This window comes from Lygodium microphyllum, chromosome 10 (genome assembly GCF_053477565.2).
Source record: "Lygodium microphyllum isolate KBCC chromosome 10, Lygodium_microphyllum_v1.1.10, whole genome shotgun sequence".
NCBI classification, from domain to species: domain Eukaryota; kingdom Viridiplantae; phylum Streptophyta; class Polypodiopsida; order Schizaeales; family Lygodiaceae; genus Lygodium; species Lygodium microphyllum.
Genome location: NC_141144.1, coordinates 50,423,694 through 50,448,565, shown reverse-complemented (window position 1 = coordinate 50,448,565; position 24,872 = coordinate 50,423,694). Strand labels below are relative to the sequence as shown.

The window sequence follows — 24,872 nt, the reverse complement described above, 5'->3', positions numbered from 1 at the left end:
TTTTTTAGGATTTATATTACCATGCTTTGTATCATTTAAAGTGATTATACTAACATCATTTTTTGTCTGTGTAGGTATGCATGTCTCCAGATCAGATGGTGAGATTTAGAGTCATCGTAGACTAAAAGCTGTCTCGGACATCGTCAGGCCGCTCTATTAAATCTACTTCGGCACGATCAAATACTTTAACTTCGAACAGATGAGGTCAACGCTCCAGACTTGGGCCAGAGAGAGGGAATGCTTTAGAATCAGGGGGATGCTGTAGAGATACGGAGACAGTGAGCCCGCGGTTGGCATGGGATACAGGTGCTACTCCTCACTCTCGCGGTAGTTCTAGGGAGCGTGTCTCAGGTGGCTGCTGTGGAGGTACGGACGCAGTGTCTCGATCTTGTCGTTCTGCTGGAGTTGCATCACCTCCAGGATTTGTCACACCTGTGGGGACGTCTACTCCAGTTACTCTAGCTTTTGCTCAGCCATCTATAGGTGGCACCCCTATGGATGCTACACCAATAGATACTACCGCGATCGGTACACCGGATGTACAAGGGTCTCGTGGATATGTCCAAGAGCATGGATGCATGTGGAAGACGATTCATCTTAGACATATGCCTATCTTGTCGATCATAGGTCAGGAGCCATCATCATGAATGATGAGGGGAGGAGGGTGATGGCTCACATGAGAGAGTTGTGCATATAAGTTTTTCGGCGTAACGTCTTAGATCATTGGAAAAACATATTAGAGGGAAGCAAGGACTACATAGTAGCATCCTTGCATGAGGAGTTTTCAGTTCAAGCCATAGTAAATAGATTTTCTATGAGCTCGATGATGGACTGCATGCGTGCATATATGTCACACAGATGATCGGACACATGTAAGGTACTTAAGAGTGGGGCTACAAAGCCCGAGTGGCTAGACACGGACGACTGGCACCCACTAAGGGAGGAGGCTACAGATTCTCCAAGACGTTGGAGTCAGCAGTGCGAGCGACGAGGACATGACTAGAGGCTGTAGTGATCCATCATCTTGGGAGTGGGGGCCACAGGACATATCACGAGGACTTTGTAAGTTTTTCTTTTGTTTTGCTTGTTTATTTTTTTATAATATTCTTTGTACTGACAATCATGTTTCTAACAATTTGTATTTTATTTTCTTTGCAGCACTCCATTACAATACGCGATCCGAGTAACTGATTGTATAGACGCAGCGGTCCTGTAAGTCACTCATCTTTCTTGTCTGTAGTTACCATGTTTAATTAGAATGCATTATTGTATGGTGGACTGATATGTAGTTGTTTCTTTTTTTGCAGAGTCCATTCGATGCTCCTTTGAGCCAGGATGAGCTTTCGGATGGCGAGGATATATAGCTCACCCTTGGATCACTGGAGCTCATACAATCTTCTTTTTTGGTCGCCTTATCTGTGTAGACATTTTCTATGTAGTAGTGATATCTTGCCATGATTGTACCAGTCGCTTTCATTATGCGATCATGTATTTATTTTATGTAACAGTCTTATGATTTAAGTACACTTTGTTTTTGTTCATGCGAGCATTGTATACAGTGCAGAAATTGTTTTGTATGGCCCAAGCGGCCCTGCCACAATTTTTTTTTCCCTATTACCGTCGTTATTAGCGTCGCAAATTTACCTGTATGTGTTGTTATTAGCGTCATTATTATCATCACAGAGTATCGTTATCAGCGTCGTTATTTGCGTCGGTATCATGGATGCTGATAACAAAGCTAATACTGATTGTTCTATGGTGTCGCCAATAACGACGCTTTTTGCGACGATGGGGGCAAATTTTATTATTTTCATTTTCGTCCCTTTTAACATCAGTATAAAGCCTATATCTTGTAGTGAGGTTTATTTTGCATAGTCACCTAATTGAGACCTCTATGGTCACCCTTAGAAATGGTAACATGCCAAAAGAAGCAAGCTAAGCTTTTTAAAATGCAACTTGTTGCAATGGGTATATTGCATCAAAGGCGATAGTTAGCAAAGAGAGTGCAAAGCATAAGAGTGATTATAGCAAAAAATGCTCAATTAGAGAATCATTATGACAATGAAGCATAAAAATAAATATATTGTTGCCATCAATGCATGCTTGCCATGTTAGACAAAGGTAGAATGGTGAGCCCTGAAATTGCTTATTGCCTTCAAGATCCACCATGTTGCTATTTTTATTATGCACCCTAAAACATAGAAGGGAGTACAGGATATACATCAGATCAAAAGCACCACACCATAATAGTCTTGCATGAAAGAAAGAGTTGGAGCTAAGAGAATCCTCCACCTATAGCTCTATTTGAGCCCCCTTTGAAACTACAATTGGAGTAGGTTCTACCTACTCAAAGGAAGCATCTTTGTATCCATCAAGAGATCCAAATCATGATTAATCAACTTTCACTTGAATTGAAAATGGACAATATACTGTGAAACTAGAATAATAACCAAGTAGAAATCCATTGATTGTATGTGACAAGAAGTTAGCTTGCAAATCTATAAGAGTGAAAACCATTGCATCTAGAATTGTGGAAGACGAAAATCGTATATTCCATTGCAACTTCAATTTGCCTATTAACTTTCCCATTTGAGTGTTGAAAACTAGAATCTCTTAACCTTGCTTGAAAATCCACTTCCTCAAGAAATAGTTGGTGTCCTTCTAGTGAAGTTGGACCTTTATCAACAAATATACACAGACACTCGGTCTTCATCCAACTTGTTCGGATCATCTAATCCGAATCATAAGGATTGCTCTAATAATGGTATATCTGCAATGACCAACTACATGCTAGGAACTAAAAGTTTAAGTGGAGTAATAGATTTTATCCTAATAGCCAACTTAAAAGAAGACCATGAAATTGTGAGTTTAAAAGATGTGTGATAGGCCTAGAGTGCAGATGAAAGCATCCTAATTCTAATGATGATGCTCCATTAGCTTGGTCAAGATCTTACACAATGCCTTGTTCAATTTGGCCAGTCCATTTTCCTAAGGTAATATAGAAAGGACTTCTTATTGATAATAAAAAAGAAGATAATAACATATTCAATCATCTTTTAAGAAAATGACTACTTCTATCACTAAGCAACTCCATTGAATAGCCATAGTCAATGATAATATCTCTGAAGAACCAAATAACCACTATGTTGCCCATACTCTCTTTCAAACACCAATCCTCAATGTACTTAGTATAATAGTTTCTGATGGTGAGAATGTTGTTATAAGTGAAAGCCACACTAGGCTTCAAAGGTCCTACAAAATCCAAGTCCCACTTATAAAATAGATCCATAGATAGCATATGACTAAGGAGTAGCTAATCCCAGTGTCAAAGCCATTGATAGGTATCACATTCACAAACTCATTTCATCACATGCAAATGTATTGCTGGCGACCAAAGGCAAATCTACTAAATCTTTTCCAAAGTGCCTTCACTACAAAAATAGCTAGCTACCATTAAAAAGCCCTTGGTGATTCTCTGATTATTTGCCTCTTGCTCCATAAGAAAAACCACGTCTTGCAAGACTCCGGAGAGTCTAATGATAAAGGTATTTCACCCATTGATAGAAAAGTAACCACCTCCTCATATCATGTTCATGCTGGGTTGAAGTGGAGGATCGCCATTTGGGGAGACTGATCATCAGCCGCTCTACCGACAACTACTCCATTATCTAGACGAGAAAGATAGTCGACAACTACATGCTAGACTCTTGTGGATGGATCAGTCGGAATTTAAATTCTTGCAACAACAATGTCTAACGACCTAACTATTTAGTTAGGTTCCAATAGCAATTAGGCACTTTGCACAGAAATTATTATCTGATTGAAATCGCAAGGATTCCTTCGATAATAGGCTATCCGCAATGGCAATCTATATGCTAGGAGCTAAAATTCAAGAGGAGTAATAGATTCCGACCCTAAATGCAACTTAAAAGGAGATAATTTGGTAGCCACTTTAAAACATGTGCAATAGGCCGAAAGTACAAATGGAAGCTTTCTGTCCCAATTTGTCTAATCATGCTACACTACCTTGGTCAAGATCTTATACAATGTCTTGTGGGTGGATTTCGCCAATCCATTTTGCCTAAGGATAATATGGCCAATACTTCTCACGATTGATAAAGAAGAAGATAGTAAGGCACCGAATCATTTTACTAAGAAAATATTATCTTTGATATCTTTGAACAAGCAAGCCACCACTAAATTGCCCATATTATCTTCCAACAACCAAGCCTTAACCCACTTATTGTAATAGTCTCTAGTGGCAAGAATATAGTCATTCTGATTGTAAGCCATAGTGAGCTTAAAAGATACTACAAATCTAGGTTCCACCAAGCCATTGACAACTATCACATTGACAAAGCCATCTCATCACATATTGATCCATTATAGGCACCCAAAAGCCAATTAGCTTAATTTTTTGTGTAGTTGCTTCACTAGACAAATGGCCATCGGAAAGCCCCAAGTGAGTTTCTTTTATGGTTACCTCTTAGTCCATATGCAAATCCATTCCTTATAGGACTTTTGAGAGAATTTGATGATAACAATATCCAAAGAAACATCAAAATCTCCTACTATGGGGAGCAAACCTCTTCTAGTGATCCATTGTCAAATGATCAAGTATTTCTCTTATTGAGATAAAAGTACCATCTCCTCATACCAAGGCCATGGTGGATTGGAAAGTGAAGAATCATTGGTCAAGTAGGCTAATGCTTTAAAGACCTGTGCTTCTAAAAAACAACATCAACTCCAGTAAGAACTTCTCCATTACTTGAAAGGGAAAGAAAGTTGGCAACTGTATGCTAGACTCCTAATTAGTGGATCACTCGAAATTCAAAGTCTTGTATCAATAAAATTGAATTAGCTAACCATTGATTACATTCTACTACTTGACTAGATACACCAAGATAGAATGAAACACAAAGGAATGAACAAGCAAGTAATGCAAAGCTTCTTAAATGAGAATATCATGCCCAAACATTCCCACTTGATGATGGAGTAATTCTGCTATGCTAATAATAGACGCAAGTTGTCATAGTAGATTGCTAGAACCATCCATTGGAATCATCTTGTATAAATACATTATCAATGGCACTATTTGAGATATTCATGAACATGTGAATTTTCTTTAGTTCTTCGTAAATCCATGCAATCAAAATTTGAAACTACTTAAAGTAATGTAATCAACTATTCCTAAAATTCTAAATCTAGCTTAACACTTATTTCGATTAACTTTTATTTCCAAGCTATTGCTAAATCAATGGCATCCAATTTATCCTTTACCACTCAAGTTACTTTTTCCATCTAGGTCTCTAACTCCCTTTCTTGTTTAATAACTCTGACCACATCAATGCTCAACACCTGTCATGACGCAAGCTGCCCCTCCGCTCCGTCTAATCCCGCCATCGTCCACGCCCGTTTTGTCAGCTTGCCCCCCCACGCTGAGTCCCCCCGGGCCCCCACCGCGATGGCTCGGTACTATCTGCCCTGCCTGCTCGTCTTCCCCTCTTCCCCCCGGCCCCGATAGTTTGCCCCCCTCTATCTGTGATAAATCTGCACTCGTTACACACTCAACACGGCACAGAAAGGTAACACGATATGAGCTCAAGGTATACTCTTGTATTATTCAATCCAAAAGCGGGACAACATAGACACATCCCAGGACTACACCCTCGTCACGCCGCACATAAGAGGGTTCACCACTGGGTATAGGGAATCACACGTAGAGTGGAAACAAGGCAGGGCTTTGAGTCACTACTACTCCCTATATATGTGCAATCGGTAGCAATGGCATGGTATAGCTACAAAGCCCTTACACTCACCCCCGCTTACTGGATTGCTGACCTCAGCAATCTAAGGGTAGCGTTTGTTATTTGACTCATCCGGGGTCTTAACGCAGCTTTTCCTAGCAAGCTGGTCAGTGTTTGCCGGTCTAAAGGGACCGCGGGGTCTTAACACAGTCTATACTATCAAACTGGCCAGTGTCTGCCACACTAAGACATTGGGGCTTTTTCCTTTTTTGATGGAGTTATTTGTGATGATTGCTACCATGTGAGTCCACCCTCGACTCGATTACATTTGAGGAGTGGAGGCACATTCGAGGTTTATGATTGAGAGCCGCATTATTTGTTGGAGTGTTGAGTCGGCTCAAGGGTCGGTAGAAGGAGCAGGGGGGTTCTCCTCGAGCCAAAGGGCGAAGGCATCCTTTCCGCGTTCACGGGCCTCCGCTTTTGAGATCCAAGTGGCCTCCTTGAGTGGACGCCCGCGCCACTTGGTGAGGTATTCGGGGAAGCCTCTTTGTTCCCGGCGTCGGAGGAATGCTTCTACTTCGAAGGGACCATTGGAATGGAGCATTGGTATGCGCCGTCCCCATTGGTTGTCGGGATAGAACCTGCATAGAAGATGAGCATGAAATGCATTATGAACACAAACACTGTCTGGCAGGTCCAGTTTGTAAGTGACTTCGTTCAGCACTTGAGTGATTCGGTAGGGTCCATAGTAGCAGTGATTGAACTTTGGGGTCATGTTTTTGGGAAGTGACATATTCTTAGAGCTCACTAGGACCATGTCTCCTTTGGCGAATAGTACAGCCTTTCTTTTCTTGTTTGCTTGCTCTGTCATTGTTATCTTGCTCCGCTCGAGACTTTCCTTAGCTACTGCATTGCGATCTCTCCATTTCTTCAAGAATTCTTATGCATCTTGATCCTTCGCTTTGGCCGCTCCGGATGCTAAGGCCAGTGGTGTGATGACTTCTTTTCCTGTAGCTAACTTAAAGGGAGTGTACCCTGTAGCCGAGTGGATGGAGCTATTATAGTGAAATTCCAAGACATCAAGGTACAAGGCCCAATCTTTCTGATTCACTCTAGCATAGCTGCGGAGGTAATCTTCGATGCCTTGGTTGACTCGTTCTGTCTGTCCATCTATCTCCGGGTGGAAGGATGATGAAAATCTCAGTTGGGTTTCCAAAGTCTTGAAGAGTTCCTTCCACATGTTGCTCATGAATCTTCCATCTCTATCTGATACAATGGCCAGTGGTAAGCCGTGCAATTTGAATACATGTGTGAAGAAGAGGCGTGCTACCTCCTTGGCATTCAGTGGTGGTTTGGCCGGGATGAAGTGGGCCTGTTTGGAAAAATAGTCCACCACTACAAAGATGATTGTGTACCCATGGGACTCCGATAGTTCCACAATGAAGTCCATGCTGATGACATCCCATGGGCGGTTGGGTACTGGTAATGGTTGTAGTAGTCCGGCTGGTCTTGATCTGGGTGCTTTGACCATTTGGCAAGTGGGGCAAGTTTTGATGTAGTCTATCACTTCTTCCTTCATGTTCGACCAAAAGAACTGCTTCCTAAGGGCCTCCAAGGTTTTGCTTTGCCCTTTGTGGCATCCAATCTTGCCGTCATGTATCTCATGTAGGATGAGTTTCTTTAATTCCACATTGTTGGGGATATACAATCTTTTGCCTAAGAATAGAATACCCTCTTCTAAAGTGTACATTCCATGGGGGGTCTTCTCTGCTTCCACATCTTTGATTATCTTGTGCATGTCTTGATCTTGTTCTAGGGCCTCTTTGACAAGTTCTATGAAGTTGCTGCTGACAACACTGACAGCTTTCAAGTCAGCTTTTCGGCTCAAGGCATCTGCTATTTTGTTAGTAGAGCCAGGCTTGTGCTTAATTTCCAGGTCAAATTCGGCTAGGAAGTCTAGCCAACGGGCTTGCTTTGCTGATAACTTGGGTTGGGATTGGAAGTATTTGAGGGAGATATTGTCGGTGAAGACTATTGTATGCTTGTCTTGAACATAGTGCTTCCATTTTCTAAGGCAGTGGATGACTGCCAACATTTCCTTCTCATGTGTGCTCCACCTTGTTTCAGCATCAGTAAATTTCTTTGACTCATATGCAATGGGGTGCCCCTCTTGGACCAGTACACCCCCTATGCCGTAGTCAAATGCATCTGTAGAGATTTCAAAGGGTTTGGTGAAGTTCGGTACCCTTAGGACGGGAGTTTGGCTCATGCACTTCTTCATCTGCTCAAAGGCTTCCTGTTGCGCATTCCCCCATGTAAACGAGTGGTCTTCTTTGGTGAGGTGGGAGAGGGGGGCAGTGATGAGGCTGTAATCTTTGATGAATCTTCGACAAAATACTGTGAAGCCTAGGAACTCCCACACTTCTCTTACAGTTTTCAGTACAGGCCACTTTTGGAGAGCTTCCACTTTCTTAGGGTCCACTTTGATTCCATCTGCTCCTACAATAAAGCCTAGGAACTCCAATTCTTTCACTGCGAATTCACATTTTTCCGGCTTGGCGTATAACTGATGTTGCCACAGTTTCTCAAAAACTTGGCGTAAGTGTTGCTTGTGCTCTTCTAAGGTCTTGCTGTAGACTAGGAGGTCATCTATGTAGATAATGACAAAGATATCTATCTCCGGTCTAAAAATTCCATCCATGAGGCCACAAAATGTGCCTGGCCCATTGCTTAGGCCGAACCCTAATACTAACCACTCAAAACTACCATATCGGGTGCGGAAGGCTGTCTTTGGGATATCTTCTTCGGCTATGCGGATTTGGTGGTATCCTGATCTAAGGTCAATCCGACTAAAGTGCTTGGCCCCATGCAGTCTATCTAATAGGTCTTCCACTAGGGGCATAGGGTATTTGTTTTTTATGGTGATTTTGTTAAGAGCCCTATAATCTACACAGAGTCTAAGTCCCCCATCCTTCTTCTTTACAAACAACACTGGAGCACCAAAGGGGGATTTGCTAGGGCGGATGAATCCTTATTCTTCTAGTTCATGTAGTTGCTTCTTCAATTCCATGAGCTCAGTGTGGTTCATGCGATAGGGAGCTCGGGCCGGTGGGAAAGACCCTGGAATCAACTCAATCTTGTGATCCACATCTCGTCTGGGTGGCAGACCTTTGGGTAGTTCGGCTGGCATTACATCTTTGAATTCTTCAAGTATTTCTGCCACTTCTATGTTCCTCTTCTGTTGTTTGGGTTTCTTGCCATCTTCTTCTTCTTCTATTGGTCGGATCATACACAGATAGACCATATCTCCTTGTTTGACTGATTTCTCGACTTGTTTTGCACTGCATGTCATGATACGTGGCCTGATGACGGTCCCTTGGACCGGTGCTTTTTGGGTCTGGCCCTTTGGTTGGTTTGCAGCTGGTTTTACTGTTTGGCATGATACTCCTGGCTTGTTCTCCTTCATTTGTACCTTGATTGGGGTCCTACCAGGTAGCTGCATTCTTTCACAGGATACTCTGACGCCTTCTCCTTGCATATCTAGCATCATTTCATTCACACCCTTGCCAAACATTGCAATGACATACTTGTCATAGAATTCTAAGCCTAATATCACTTCAAAATCATCCATGGGGATTACTAAGAAGTTGAGTTTCACTTTCCACTTGTCGGCTTCCACTTGGACTGCAAAGACTTGTTTTACTTCCTTGGCTTCTCCTTGTGCGAATGTTACTGTTAATCCTTCTGGGGCTTTGGATAGTTTCAATCCATGCTTTGCTGCACACTGTGGTGTCATGAAGTTGTGGGTTGCTCCTGTGTCCACCATGATTGGTTGGTTTCCTTCGCCCACTTGACCTTTGATGTATAGATGGTGGACTGCCGCTACTCTGGCTGCCATGCATTGGGGTCGGGCACTAACTGACCCTACCCTTGGGTGGTCCATGCTCTCTTCACTCCCATTTGGAATTTCCTGGATACGCGGTGGTTGTGGTTCTTCTCCTCCATATGCACAAGCTGCAATTCACCCTTGATCCACTCGATGAAGCTGTGTCTTCTATTGGGCATCTGTTTTGGTAGTGTGGACCCCCGCATTTGAAGCATCTGATGCCAGTGGAAGGGCCTGGGGGTCTCCACCATGATGTGTTTGATCCTGCGGGCCCATATGATGTGCTAGGGGTTGGCCTGTAGTGATTGTTTCCCCATCTCCCTCCTGCTCCTCTTGGGACTAATGCGGTTTGGGATACGGCCGTGGTGTTAGTGGTGTTTTGACTCCTTGTATTTGTGAATGCCCCTCTAGGAGCATTGGGCCTTTGGTTCCAGGAGTTGCTGTTGTTGAAGGTGTTGTTGAAGTTGTTGTTGAACCTGTTTTGATTCCCTTGTGCTGTTCTTCTGCCTTCCAGGTCCACCAGTCGTTCGGCCATTCTCATGGCTTCTGCTAAGCTTGTTGGCTCCTGTCTCTCCACATCTCTTCTAGCCCATTCTTGCATTCCAAACAAAAATCCATGTAGCTTAGTGTCGGTATCCATGTTTGGTAGCTGCAGCATGATTTGCCTATACTTGCTGACATATTATTTCATCTTTCCCTGTGCTTGCTTGAGGTTCCTCCATTCATCTCTCACTTTGAATTTCTCCAGCTTTGGAATAAAGTAGTCCTTCAGTTCTTCCTGGAGTTCTTCCCACGAACAGATTGTGTGGCCCTGCTCCTGTTCTAACACGTACCAACTGGCAGCGTCCTCCTCCAAGTAAATGGCTGCCACTTCCACCTTCCTGTCTTCGGTGATTCTTGAATATTTTAAGTACCTATCCACCTCTGCGATCCATTTCTTCAGAACTAACCTATCTCTCTCTCCCTTATACTTGGCGGGTTGGGGCATCTTGAATTTTCCATAATCATCTTCTGAACTACTGCTATCTTCCTCTTCTTTGCGATGGTGCTTCTTCTCCTTCTTCTTGTCTTTCTTTTTGCTTCCTAATTCTACTACTTTCACCTTCTCCTTCCTTGTATCTTGCGCCCTCCTAGATGACTCCTCTCTACCCGTTCTATCCATCTCCTCTTGCATTCGGTGTCTCCTCTCCTCTTCTTGTTGTTGACTCACCCATTCTCTATAGCCCTGCTCTACCTCTAGTTTTTTTCTCCTTTCTTTCTCTTCCTCTTTCATCTGCATGTTCCTCCATATTGATTCTAGCATGCCTGACATACCATCTATTTGTCTTTCTAGTCCGGCCACCTTCTCCTCTTGGGCCACTCTCCATTCTTGTCCCCTACTCTTCTTCCTCTCCTCTAATGTCGGGAGGGTGATGTTCTCCCTTTCTTTCTCCATGTGGTTGGTGGTGGTGTCAACGCGGGGAAGCCGCGTTTCGCCTGTGGTGGTGTGGGTCGTGCCGCGGGGAAGCCGCGTCATGTCTTCAGACGGTGGGATGTCGAGGTTGGGGTGTCACGCAGGGGCGACGCGACGTGGGATGACGCGACGCGGGGCGACGCGACGTGGGGCGTTATGACGTGGGGCATCGCGACGTGGGGCGACACAACGTGGGGCGTCGCGCTGTGGGTCATTATGACTTCGATCTCTTCGGGGCACTGGATCTTTCCTCCTGCTTCCGTGAGCACTCCTTCACTCCGAGCAAGAGTTGCTCTGATACCAAGTGTGATAAACCTGCACTCGTTACGCACTCAACACGGCACAGAAAGTTAACACAATATGAGCTCAAGGTATACTCTTGTATTATTCAATCCAAAAGCGGGACAACATAGACACATCCCAGGACTACACCCTCGTGACGCCGCACATAAGAGGGTTCACCACACTGGGTATAGGGAATCACACGTAGAGTGGAAACAAGGCAGGGCTTTGAGTCACTACTACTCCCTATATATGTGCAATCGGTAGCAACGGCATGGTATAGCTACAAAGCCCTTACACTATCCACCCCACTCCCCTACTGCCCCCCCTTCCTCGCCCTGCTGCCCCCCCCACCCCGCCAAGCCACAATCTGCTCCGGATTCCCCCTCCCCCCCCCCCCATGTGCTACCTTGGTCCACAATGTCTAGGATCCCCTCACCCACTCCCAAAAATGGCAGCTTTCCCCCCCCCCCCCCTTGCCATTGTTCCCCCCACCCTCTAGTTGTTCCCTCTATCTGCAGCAACTTCCCCCCCTCAGGGGGCTCTGTGACATGATTGGCAGTTCTCTCAGAAGGAACACGCAATGGAAACCTCGCAATGGAAACCTCTGGTGAGACACCAACGCACTCAGCGAGTGCCCCCCAGTCAAACACCTTGCGCGTTGTCCTCTCTGAGGAGTAGCTCCTAGCTGTTCGAGCTAAAGGAAACATCGATTTATGATTAGGTAGTAGGACATTCCCCAGTCATTCCACGCTGCACATCGGCACAACGTAGACCGTGGAGGCGGTCCTAATGGGCCAAGGGATCTTCATGGTCCTGCTCAGTTTGGCAAATGCAGCTCAGGAGTTACTTACCAGTTCACCATATGCGTCCACAAAGGGACTCATAGACATGGTCCCTTGGTACAGTGGCTTTACTGTGGCGGCATTTACACTCCACAACATGTTTCTTTGACACCTGATCACCCTTCTTTTCCTCGGCCTGGTGATAGAGTTTCTTCTCGCGTCTTTCGCAGATGCAATGACAGCAACAGGAGTCCCAAAGATACGGGTGGCAGTGAAACATGTCAAGAATATCCCATAGTTCGTAGATATTGAGACGAGTGGTGTCAGAGGGGTTTTTATCAAAAGGTCGAATCCAGCGGGAATCAGAGGTAGAAGGAAGTAGAGATAGAAGATGGAAGAGAAGAAAAACAATTGACAAGAGCTAAACGCGACAAAGACAAAGCACAATGAATTGAATCAATATGTATTGATAGAATTTGGAATTCCTTGTCTGGCACTACTCAGAAGCAATCTTCAGGCATTAGATCTCTTGGAGCTCCCTCGTAGAACAAAAACATAGATTCAAATAACAGCTCCTTCTCTACTGTAGGAAACCCAAATCTAATGGCTCCATTGGCTTCGGAAGGGGGATAAAACCATAGGATACCTGCTCTTGCTTAGACTTGTCCTAGGCTTGTGTAGGCCTATTGTAAGACTTCATTGTGCTCTTGCTTATCCCCTACCCACCCTGATTTGGCCCCTCAAGTAGAACAGGATGCTCAAGTTTTATTTGCGCCTCTTTGCAAAAATGACTCAAAAATCACTCTTTTTGTCATATCTCGGGCATTCAGAACCCGATTCAGGCAAGATAAGAGTCTAAGTTGGGGTTTTGGCATGCTTCGAACACGATAGTGATGTCAGATTTGCCAAATTTTCATGATAAAATATTCTGCAACAGATTTCAAATTTGAGACAACATGTATTTGTATGTCTATGGCTTATGTAATGCTTCTACTGATGTCTTTTGATATTGAATCACTTGTGGATATTATGCCTCTTATGTGAGACACATTTGGAGCTGATTTAGCTCAGCCATTAACTATCTTGAATAGTCCGAGATCTAGCCAAAACAAGGCAGCACTTATCTCTTGAAGTCTATGCTTATCGGGATTGATCACTTGATGTATATTGATGCTCGGATGATGTCTGCATGTATGGAGGTGCTATGTTAATGGATTGCCATCATTTTGATACTGATTTGAGGCCTAAAATACTCTGTCTAGAGCAATGAATGTCTGCTATAAACAATTGGGTTGAAGCTATTCTACTCATGTATGCTTATGCCTATGCTATTCGGGTTATGTCTTGGAGATATACATTGATGTATTGACCATTGAGGATTGGAAAAGAGTTTGACATTACTTTCTTAATCATTGGTTGAGCTTGAGCTCTGCTTTCCATAGCATTTGGATATTTATCTTGGATGTATCTTGGCACTTATCGGTCTATGCTTGACCACTTTGGACATGCACTTATGCTCATGTCACCTACCTATGTTAGTTACATTGTTTGAGCTTGGATGCTATTGGAGCTTTACCTGGGCTCGACATTCAATTGTCTGGAGCATATTTTGGAGATATATTGGCTTGCCATAGTTTATTTTGGAAAATACTTAATGTCTATGGATGCTACATATGGACGTCACACCATCTCCATGTCCGGGATGTCTCATTGATGCTTGATCTTGGACACTGTCACTAGTGCTTGTACATGCTTTATTCGAGCTTTGTTGCTTGATATTTATGGCCTTTGTACCAGTGGGAGCGTCTTTGGATGCTTGACAGACATTGAGCAGGCAGTCTATGCTATTTGAGCTTTTGAGACTATTTGGGATTTCTTACCCTTTGGGATGATGCATGGTTCATATGTCTTCGTTCCTTCCGATGCTTATGAGTTGACTCTCTGACTTGGGTCCCTTTTCTTGTGAGCTGGAACCTACTTGTGTCAATTCTTAGTAGTAGCAGACACACTTTGCTTCATTGACTGGGAGGTGTGCCTACTCACTGGCAGATATTTCATAACATGTTCGAGTGTTGGATTCATGCTTATCAACTCTCATATACCTATGTTATGCATGCATGATACTGGTTATGGTCTTGGTAATATATGATTGACTTGGGATCTACTTCAGGCACAGTTAGCTCTCATTGACTGAAATCTGATATTTATTACAGCAAACTAAAATTTGTAGATTTTGAGCACTTTTCTAAGGGTAATGCTTACTATTTGATCTTATCTTGGTCATATTTGGTTGAACAGGTGCTTGTCTTGGTAAAATCCACTCTTTCAACTAGTTTTAGCAGAGGTTTTAGTGCATTTTTTGCTAATTACAACAACCTGCAATTTTGCCTTTTTGCATTGATTTGGGATAGTATGGCTGATCATCTGAAAGACATAGCTCTCTTTAACATTGCCAAGTTGGATGGTACCAACTATGGGTATTGGAAGTCCCAAATATGGTAGGTTTTGGTGCAAAAATTGCAAATTAAACCCTTACATTTCAAAGGTGTCAAACCTAAGGATATGGATGAGGATGTTTGGATGGAAGTTGATGAGCTATGCAAGTCTACCATTATTTTGTCACTCTCAGAAGAGGTCCATCATAATGTTGTTGAAGATGAGAATCAGAGTGCATGGGATTTACGGGAGAAGATTCGGGAGCTCTATGCGTATCAGAGTCTTACGTCACAGATATATTGGCTGAAGCAATTAATGAACCTTCGCATGAAGGAGGGGTCATCCCTATCATCTCATTTCAATCAGTTTCATGCTATCATGAAGAATCCGTTGTCACAGGGTATTGAGTTCAACGATAACTTGCACCCGTTATTTGTGTTTGGCACCCTTCCTGAATCATGGAATGTATTCCGTACTACCATATGCACGAATAAGCTTGATGGGCTGAAAATCAAAGATGTTGAGAGTGCTTTATTGACTGAGAAAATCAACAAAAGAAACAATGATGCTTTCCACTCTTTATATGCATTGACCATTAGAGGTGGCAGAAATAACATGCATGATAATGATCATAAAGGCAGGGACTCTCAGAAGTCCAGGTCCAAGTCACGTAGTCGCAGTAAGTCCCGTGCACAGAGATTTGATCTTAGCTGTCATTATTGTGGGAAAGCAAGACATATTAGGCCACAGTGCCATATAATGCCAAATGATAAGTGCAAGGAAAAGGGAAAAGATAAAGTGCAGGAAAAGTCTTCTGAGCACAGTGTAGTACCTACAAACTCTAGTGTGAAGATAGAAGAGATTAATGTCAAGCATGCCACTGATTCAGATGATGATTACATACTTGCAGTTTCTTCATGTGATGTCTTAGAGACTTTTGAGAAACATTCTATGTATGTGCAATGCTGGCTCTTGGATTCGGATGCGTCCTTTCATGTGACACCCTGTCGAGATTGGTTTCATATCTATCGTACCATGTCTAGTTCTATGCGTCTTGGTGATGACAGATCTCTTGATATTGTGGGCATTGGAGATCTTAGGCTGCAATTTTCTTCTGGCAGCTCTTTTGTTTTGCATGATTTATGCCATGTGCCTGCGTTGACTCATAGCCTACTTGATGATGCGGGGTATTTTGTGTCTTTCGGAGACTCTGCATGGAAGATTACTTGTGGCAGACTTGTACTTGCAAGAGGTGCCAAGTCATGCAACCTCTATCCCTTACTTGATCAGGAGCTACATTGGATCATGTCTTGTCTGTGAGTTCTATTCCCCATGTATCCCTTTGCCATGCTCGTTTGGGATATATGTCTCTTAAAGGAATGAAAATGCTCCGTGCTTTGCAATATCTTCCACCTTTTGACTCTTCGCGTTTTCATTCTTATGATCATTGTTTGTATGGCAGATAGACTAGAAATACACATAAAAAGTCTGGTAAGAAATGCATGGGTGAGCCCTTGTCTCTTGTGCACTCAAGTGTATATGGACCCATACCCTGTCAGTCACTTGATGGGGCAAAGTACTTTGTTACTTTCATAGATGATTACTCACGTAAGGTTTAGGCTTATCCCATAAAGAGAACATCTGAAGTCTTAGACACATTTCAGCATTGGCTTGCATTAGCAGAGAACCAGTTTGAAAAAATGCTCAAATGCTTAAGGTCAGATAATAGGGCTGAGTATGTATCACGTGCTTTTGAGTAGTTTTGTGACGAGCGAGGTATTAAGCATCACTTGACCACCCCTCACATCCCACACCACAATGGTATGGTTAAATGCATGAATAGGACCATTCCAGAAAGGGTCCGTAGCATGCTTAGCCAAGCTATCTTACTGTGATACTTTTGGGACAAGCCTCTCATTTACTTGGTATGTGCATCATGGTGATAGATGTTAGGGATTCCTATATCTGTCATAGAGGGAGTACGTATATAAAGTCCCTGAGCGCTTCCACATGCAAGATGTTAAGCCTATTAGTTGTCCATTACCTTCTCATGTGAAGCTTTTACATGCCAATTGTCTGCAAACAGATGAGCAGAGGGCCGAGATGGCCAAGATTCCCTATACATCAGCCGTAGGCAGTCTTATGTATGCCATAATAGCCACCCGTCTAGATATTGCTTTTGCAGTTAGGGTTGTGGCACGTTATATGGCCACACCTAGCAAGAAACATTGGGATGCCGTGAAAGATATCATAAGGTACCCGAAAGGCACAGCAGATATGTGTCTTTGTTATGGCAGCCAAGACACAGGAGTCGTGGGATACACTAACTCTGATTATGCAGGACATGTAGATAGTAGGAACTCCACTTCTGGCTATGTGTTCACTTATGCTGAAGGGGTTCTCTCTTGGATGTCCAGGGCGCAAAAGTGTATGGCCCTTTCTACTACAAAGGCCGAGTATATTGCAACCACAAGGGCTTGCAAGGAGGCTACCTGGTTAGGCCGTTTGATTGCAGACCTTGGTATGACAAATGCTATGCCTACACTGCATTTGGATTCTATGAGTGCCATTCAGTTGGCCAAGAATTTGATCTTCCATGCAAAGACGAAACATATTGAGGTGAGGTATAACTTCATTCGCAAGATCGTTGAGGACAAGTTTGTTGACCTTGTCAAGATTCCAACTGAGCAGAATCTTGCAAGCTTCCTCACGAAAAGCATCACTACGGAGCGCCTTGCCTTCCTCAGAAAATTGATAGGCATTGGATGAGATGACATATTTTTCCTCATCCTATTGTACATGTGTACATGTTGTACTATCTTTTCTTTTTTCTCTCTCACTGGAACAGATTCGCCTTTAAGTGGGACGTTGGGGGTAAAGGCGCCTCTACCTGCTCGCCTGTGTATTACTACACTGACAGTACTTGCTATTGCATACTACAGAAGGCGGCTGCCCGTCACAGTCACTTATTCTTATTCTTTTAGTGACAGTTTGAATAAAGGAAGGCCCGGCCACACATTGTGGTTGTTGGAGTTTCCATTTTTTGTCTCTCTCTTTCTTGCTCTTGCTCTCCTGCTATAGCTCTCGCGTGCAAGATTTGATCCTTCTCAGCTTTCAGTCCGCATAACATCATGACATCCACCCCCTCTGAACCTGCATATCCTTCGGTATGTGCCCAAAAACCTAGTTGTCACTAGATTTTGAGTCCTCCTTATCCTCTGCAATCAAATCCTCTTATTCTTCATCTGTAATATCTTCTTGGCTACCCCCTGTATCATGGCCACTATTTTCTTCCAATTTTGGCAACTCATATGCAGTAGATTCCCCCCTCTTAAATAATTTGATTCTTTTCCTTGCTACCAGAAGTTTTATGGTTGTCCCATCCAGCTCATTTCATGCATAAGTAGCATTATCAAATACATGTCTTACCACATAGGGTCCAAATCATCTTTTGGAAACTTTGCACACGGCACTATGTTGATTGTCTAAACTAGTATCATAAATCAATATCCAATCCCCATCTTGTATGGTTCTTGGTGTCAATCTATGTCTTTTGTCACACCATTTCTTATTCTGTATCCTTGATGCCCTTAATTTTGCAATTGCTGCCTCTATATCTTCTGACTTTCTTTCCAATTGTCTAATGTGCAAGGCCAACAACTCCTCTCGATTCAACTCCTCCCAAGGTAGCACACTCCATGTGATTGTCATCTCTTCTATCGCAATGAGAGGTTTTTGACCATACATCAATTCTGTAGGCATATATCCTGTTACAGGATATAAGCTTTTGCCAATGCCTTGACAATAGGTGGATGACCTCTTTCACTTTTGCCATTTCCTTCAGGGTTATAGGCTGAAGTTATCCCCAACCGTACAAAGAAATCCTGAGCTTCATCTGTATCCATCTCACACCTATCTGTAGTAATTTTTTCTACACAGCCATACCGACAAAAGATCTCTTCTAAGAGAAAAGTACACACAACATTTATTGTCTTAGTATGTAGAGCTCTCTCTTCCACTTGATTAGTCAAGTCTTCACGGGAAAGAACAAGATATCTCATTTTTCAAAGACCTGTAGGCATCGTGACTAAATCCACCATCCACTTAAAATGACGAGACAATGGATATGTCGGCTGCAATCCATCTCGATGTCTCATAGATGAATATATTTGCCATGTCGTACATGTTTCCACAAAGTGAGTAACATCCTTATACATACCCTACCACCAATATCTTTCTTTGATCTTTAATACCATATTGGGGAATATGGGAATTTTCCATAAGTTTGGGACACATAGTCAAATGTTTGTATTTGTCATCACTTCAACACTACAACTCCAAATTAAGCGCTCTATAGCTCAATAGATTCCATTTTTCAAGCACTTTCCAATGATAGGTCACATCACATGGATTTGAGAAACTTATAGGCATGTTATCCGGGTGCCACCTTTTTAGTATTCAAAAAATGGGAATTGGGAGATTCCCAAACTCACTAATATTGTGTTCTTTGCAAAAGTACCCCAAACACCTCTATAGCCAGCCCACAAGCTTTCATGAAATTCTTGCATAACATTTACTTGTGAAGCTCTATCACCCAAAACTCACAATGGCATACCCTGTTTCTTTTTAGCATGTTTCCATAAGTATCCATCGTTTAAGAAAAACCCATAGGCTTTTGTCTTGATCTTCTTAAACTCCTCATCTAACCATTCATCTCTCTTTGTTAATGTACCAAGGTATTGACCAATTCTCAGCCACTCTCCTGCATATTCGTCTTCCAAAAACACTTCTATTTAAGATGCAAAACATCTAAAGTGTCTTCTCTTTGTTGTCCAAGCTTCTGTGAATGCTATAGCAACACCTTGTATTGGTAAGTTCACTCTTGCAACATCATTTTCAGCAGCAAGAAAGTCATCTTCTTCCTTCTCATCCATCATCCCATCTTCATTCTCATAGCATACTCGAGATAATATGTCTACCACTGGGTTATCTCTTCCTACAATATGCTGAAATTCAGGGTTCAAAGATTTTATGTATGCAATCCACATGAGTATAGCAATGTCCGGGATAGCACAACTACTAATCATACCCAATACTGGCAAACAATCGGTCTCAATGACTACATGAGCACCAATAAAATACTCCTTATCACATTTAAGGGTCATCACAATTCCCCATAATTCTCTTTTAACTTGTGGATACCTTCTCTGTCATTCCGTCAATACTTTAGCACCAAAGCGAACTGCATATCTTTGTCCTTCCTCATCATCTTGCCCAATTGCCCATCCAATCATGATTCGTCTTGTATCAACAGTAATAATGATAGGCTTTCCATGTGAATAGTTAGCCTTTCTCAATATAGGAGCAAATTTTAAGAGCTACTTCAATTTCTTCATTTCTTTCTAATGCTTCCTTTCCGAATGAAATCTCTAACCTTTCCTCAGAAGCTGATATAGAGTATCAGCTATATGTGCAAAGTGAGGAATCCATATCAAATAGAAGACACATGCACCCAAGAATCTCCACACCTCTGACACATTCATGTATACATTTTGCATTCCATCAATCCCATTTCTTTTTTATGGTGATGGTCTTCACCCATAGGGCCCACACATATGACCAACAATCAAAACCTCTTCAACTCTGAAGACCAACTTTTGTACAAAAAGAGTTAAATGCATATTTTCTAAGATGCGTCAAAATCCTCTCACAATCCACAATATGGTCTGCAACAAATTGTCTGCATGCATGAGTATCCATCTCTTCATTCTTTTCATCCACAGCACACCCTTTGATTGGAACATCATCCAAGAATGGCATTGTCAATTGTGGTATAAAATCCCTGAGTACCCTATTCAAAGCATTTGTCATGTGTGCCATTGAGTTTGTTGCGCCCTGTGGGAGATAACACATTTGTACCAACCCCAAGGGATTTTTCATGGTTGTGATATCCCTGCTTTCAATTGCAAGCTCAAACCGATCATACCCCGAGTAAAGTTCACCCAAAGAATAGATCGCTATGTCTGCAAAAGCCTCTGCAAATTCATCAACCATAGGACATGCACCCACATTTCTTATGGTCACTTTATTGACCGGTTAAATGTCTTGAATAAATCTCAAGCCCCATTCTTTTTGGGCGCAGTAAACCAACATTGAGCACCCAGCTGAAGAGGGCTCTAAGATCTTCATGCAAATATTTTTATTTAAGAAATCCACCAGCTGTGGCAAGTAAGCTTTAGGCACTGGTATAGGCGTCAAGTTCCATGGTACATGTGGCATAGTAAATATTACCATAGGAGAGAACATTTGGATCTACACAACCTATTTCAATTGGCTGAAATGCAAATTCCTTTCCATGCCTAGCCAACATCTACATAAAAAAAATTCTTTTAGTAGGTAAAAGAAACCCTTCTGCACCAACTTTCAATTCTTGTAATGTTTCAGGTGTAAACTAATCACCTATATCTTTAGGATCCCATAAGCTTGGCTGCCTCACATCCTGGTAGAAGTGGCAAAGCATTTGGTTTCACCTTTTTGTCAATTGTCTTATACTTTGTCTCCACAAGTGCTTCAACCCATTGTAATCCTTCCTGCTGAGCAAACAATGCTATAACATCATACATATCCAAAGAACATACTGACAATACTCTATTTTTAACCTCATTTTTTGCATGTATAGTTACTGAAACTTCAGCCATAGTGTCATTAATATCTAGCTCATAAAAGATGCTTGAAATGCCTTCATTTTCAGTTAATAGTCCCAATGTTCTCAGTTCCTTAGTAGCCTAATTCATAAATATGCAATCAGTTTTACACATAGCTTCCATAGGCTTAAACCAACATGAGTTGTTTGCTGTAAACAGAGAATAACCAATAGTAAATACATGCTTCATTCCATCAACAGGCGAGTATATCCTCTGAATAGCACTATTGTAGCCCCACATTACAACAGTGCTTAATGAAAATCAAGGTCTTTGAATTCCCTTGTATTTGGAGCTAAAGGAGACTCTCGAAGCGTACCATGATTTCTAGGATGATTAACACAAAAATAAGAAATTGGACTTCTTTTTTCCCATTATCAAGCACCTTTGCTTCCATACGCACTCATGTAATATAGAGTTGTCCCAAAATAACTGCATATGAGGAATTATCTTGCACAAAGAAGTGTTGCTCTTATTGTACATCACCAATCATCACTTTCACATTAGGACATACAGCACAAAGCTCTCTTGAGGAATTATTTGCAGCCCTCATATGCCAACCATGATTAGTGTCTATAGGCCATATACCATTTTCATACAATCCACGCTCAATGACATTTATCTCAGACCCATGGTCAAGTAAAGCAACACAAGGAGTTTCGCGTTCACCTATTTTCACTACTGTTTCAGTGGTAGCCCTGGCCCAATGATTCCTTGTGTAATGACTTCGAGGAATAAATCCTAGAGTCTCTTCCCCATATTGTTGCATAGGGCTTACTCTACCATGCATATTGCTACAAGACAATGCATTTTCAACCACTTTCTTCTCTTTTCCACATGCTGTCCACTAATTAGTAGCATCCTGTTGCATAGATAATCAAGTACTTACTTCATGCTCATATTGAGCCGGAATACCCAACAAACTAGTTTCCTCTTCAAATTGCAGCAATGCACAAGTGGTATCACCAAGAAACTCACGCTTCCTATTAATAATGTCAATGATCTCATCATGAAATTCTGGCTTGGCAATGCTAAGCATCTCTCCCAAGGTGAATTCCACCCAACTATTTAGGATCCGTTCTTCGAGAACCTTCTTAAGATCTGTCGTTGTCTCAATGTCAGACTGCAACTTATATCCTTGCTGCTTGCCCTTCCTTTTTCCCTCTTGTTTGCTATCCTTTTTTTGCTCCTGACGGACCTCTTTCATAACATGCTCAGGAGGTGGCTAATTTGTAGGTTTAGGCTAATCCACACTTCTTCTTGTCTTTCTTTTAGATGTCCCTGCATTATCTTCATCTCTCTTTCGTTTCTCTTTCACAAGTATATCCATGTTTTGTATCTTTGCTAGATATGCATACACTGAATATGCATCTACCAGTGATTCCCAACCAATTATGTCACGAATGTCTAAGGACTCATGGGATAAAGAGGCAATTTACTTGTAGGTATACCCCAAAACAAAATGGGGTTGTAGAAAGAAAAAACATGCATATTGCAGAAGTTGCACGGGCATTAATGGGCTGAAAAGAATATGCCAAAACATTTTTATTCTAAAGTTGTTCATACTGCTATCTATATTATGAATAAAACCCCCACAACTGCAATTCATGAAATGACTCCTGAAGAATGCTTTACTGGCAAGAAGCCTGACGTATCCCACTTCAAGGTATTTGGATATGTTGCATATGTTCATGTGCTAGATGAGCTACGGAAGAAGCTTGATCCAAAGCCTTAAAAATGTATTTTTTTAATACTCTTTAGAGTAGAAAGGGTCTCATTGTTATAACCCTGTCATCACAGGTGAGTTCAAAGTGAGTAGGGATATTATTTTTGATGAGATGAATAGTTGATATGTACCTGCTAGTGATGTATTAGATGATGATAATGATGATGATAGCTATGTGCAGAAAGAAAAGCAAGAATCACAAAGTCTTAGTGGACCAGAAATATCATTTGATACTACATCTATAGTGAGCCCTTGGTCTGGGAGACTAAGAAGTAGCCCCACATTTTCAGGTGTATCTATAAGTGTTGCAGGCAAAGACAACAAAAAGAAGAAAGTATTGGATGGTAATGATGCATCTACTAGTCATTTGGGATTTGATGGAGATTTTAGTGGTTTAGAGAGTTTGGATGATGAGCTTGGTATTCCTTCAGTCAGGACATCGGGTGTACAAAGAGCTCATAGTAATGTAAAGGCTCCATTGAGTGATCCAGTGGTACGCAGGTCTAGCAAGGTCAGATACCCTTATAAAAGATTTAGCTTTGAAGGTTATGCAGCTCACCATTATGCTTATATAGTGAAACTAGTTGAGGATATTGAGCCCACTTGTTTTGAGGATGCTGTTGGTCATACTCATTGGGATGCAACAATGGATAAGGAGATGGCTACATTAGAAACTAATAAACTTGGAATTATGTATCCTTGCCTAAGGGTAAGAAAGCTAAGCATAATGCAGATAGTTCAGTTAGCAAGTATAAGGCTAGGCTGGTTGCAAAAGGCTATGCTTAGACATATGGCATAGATTATGACGAGACATTCAGTCCAGTTGCTAGGATGGCAACTATTACGTGTGTGAATGCCTTGGCAATAGCCAAAGGTTGGAGTTTGCAGCAAATGGATGTTAAGAATGCCTTCTTGCATAGTGAATTGTAAGAAGAAGTGTATATGGAGTAGCTAATGAGGATTTAGAGCATTTCGCATATGTGTGTAGGTTAAAGAAGCCGCTCTTTGGGCTGAAGCAAGCACCTAGAGCATGGTGTGACAAGATTGGAGAGTATCTTGTCAATATTGGATTTTGTATTTTTTATGTTGATCACTCACTTTATGTGGGAAAGAGAGATGCAAGTATGGTCATCATAGTCATCTATGTGGATGACTTGATTATTACAAGTGATAGTGACAATGGGATAGTTGAAGTTAAGAAATTCTTAAAGAAGAAGTTTGAGATGAAGAATTTGGGTGAGCTGATATACTTTCTTGGTACTGAGGTGTTTAGATGTGATGATGGTATATGGCTATCACAAAGGCAGTATGGCTTGGATATGTAATCCAAGTATAGCATGACAACATGTAAGTGTTTTTCAGTACCATTGAAGCAAAGTGTGAAGTTGAGTGGCGACGTTGGAGATGAGATAGAAGACCCTACTATGTTCAGGAGGATGGTAAGGAGTTTGATTTACATGACTATCACAAGACCAGACTTGAGCTATGTTGTTGGCCTTGTCAGTCAGTTTATGCTAATGGCAAGAAAGCCTCATTTGGATGCACTTAGACATATATTGAGATATGTGAAGTCTACTTTATAGTATGGACTTTTTTATGAGGCAGGTAAGGATGTACAGGTCTTTGGATACACAGATGCAGATTAGGCTAGTAGCATGTCAGATAGAAGATCTACTAGTGGATTCATGTTTTCCCTTGGTAGTGCAGCAGTTACATGGAGCAGCAAAAAGCAACCTACATTTGACTTATCGAGTATGGAGGCTGAGTATAGAGGTGCTGCTATGGCAGCATGTGAGGTGGTATGGCTGCAAAAGTTATTAGGTGATTTCGATGTCTAAGGAGATGGTCCAGTTGTC

General features: G+C 42.0%; 1 protein-coding gene and 1 long non-coding RNA gene across 8 annotated transcripts in view; one reads left to right on the top strand and one right to left on the bottom strand.

Annotated features, from left to right (window-relative positions):
* The window catches only part of LOC148029987 (agamous-like MADS-box protein AGL1), a 139,535-nt gene that overhangs the window by 28,296 nt on the left and 86,367 nt on the right, over positions 1-24,872 (bottom strand). The gene's annotated exons all lie outside the window — the stretch shown is intronic.
* Positions 630-1,403, top strand: LOC148029988 (uncharacterized). Its single transcript, XR_015692256.1, has 3 exons — positions 630-1,062; positions 1,159-1,212; positions 1,308-1,403. It is a non-coding gene; the product is annotated as an uncharacterized LOC148029988 (long non-coding RNA).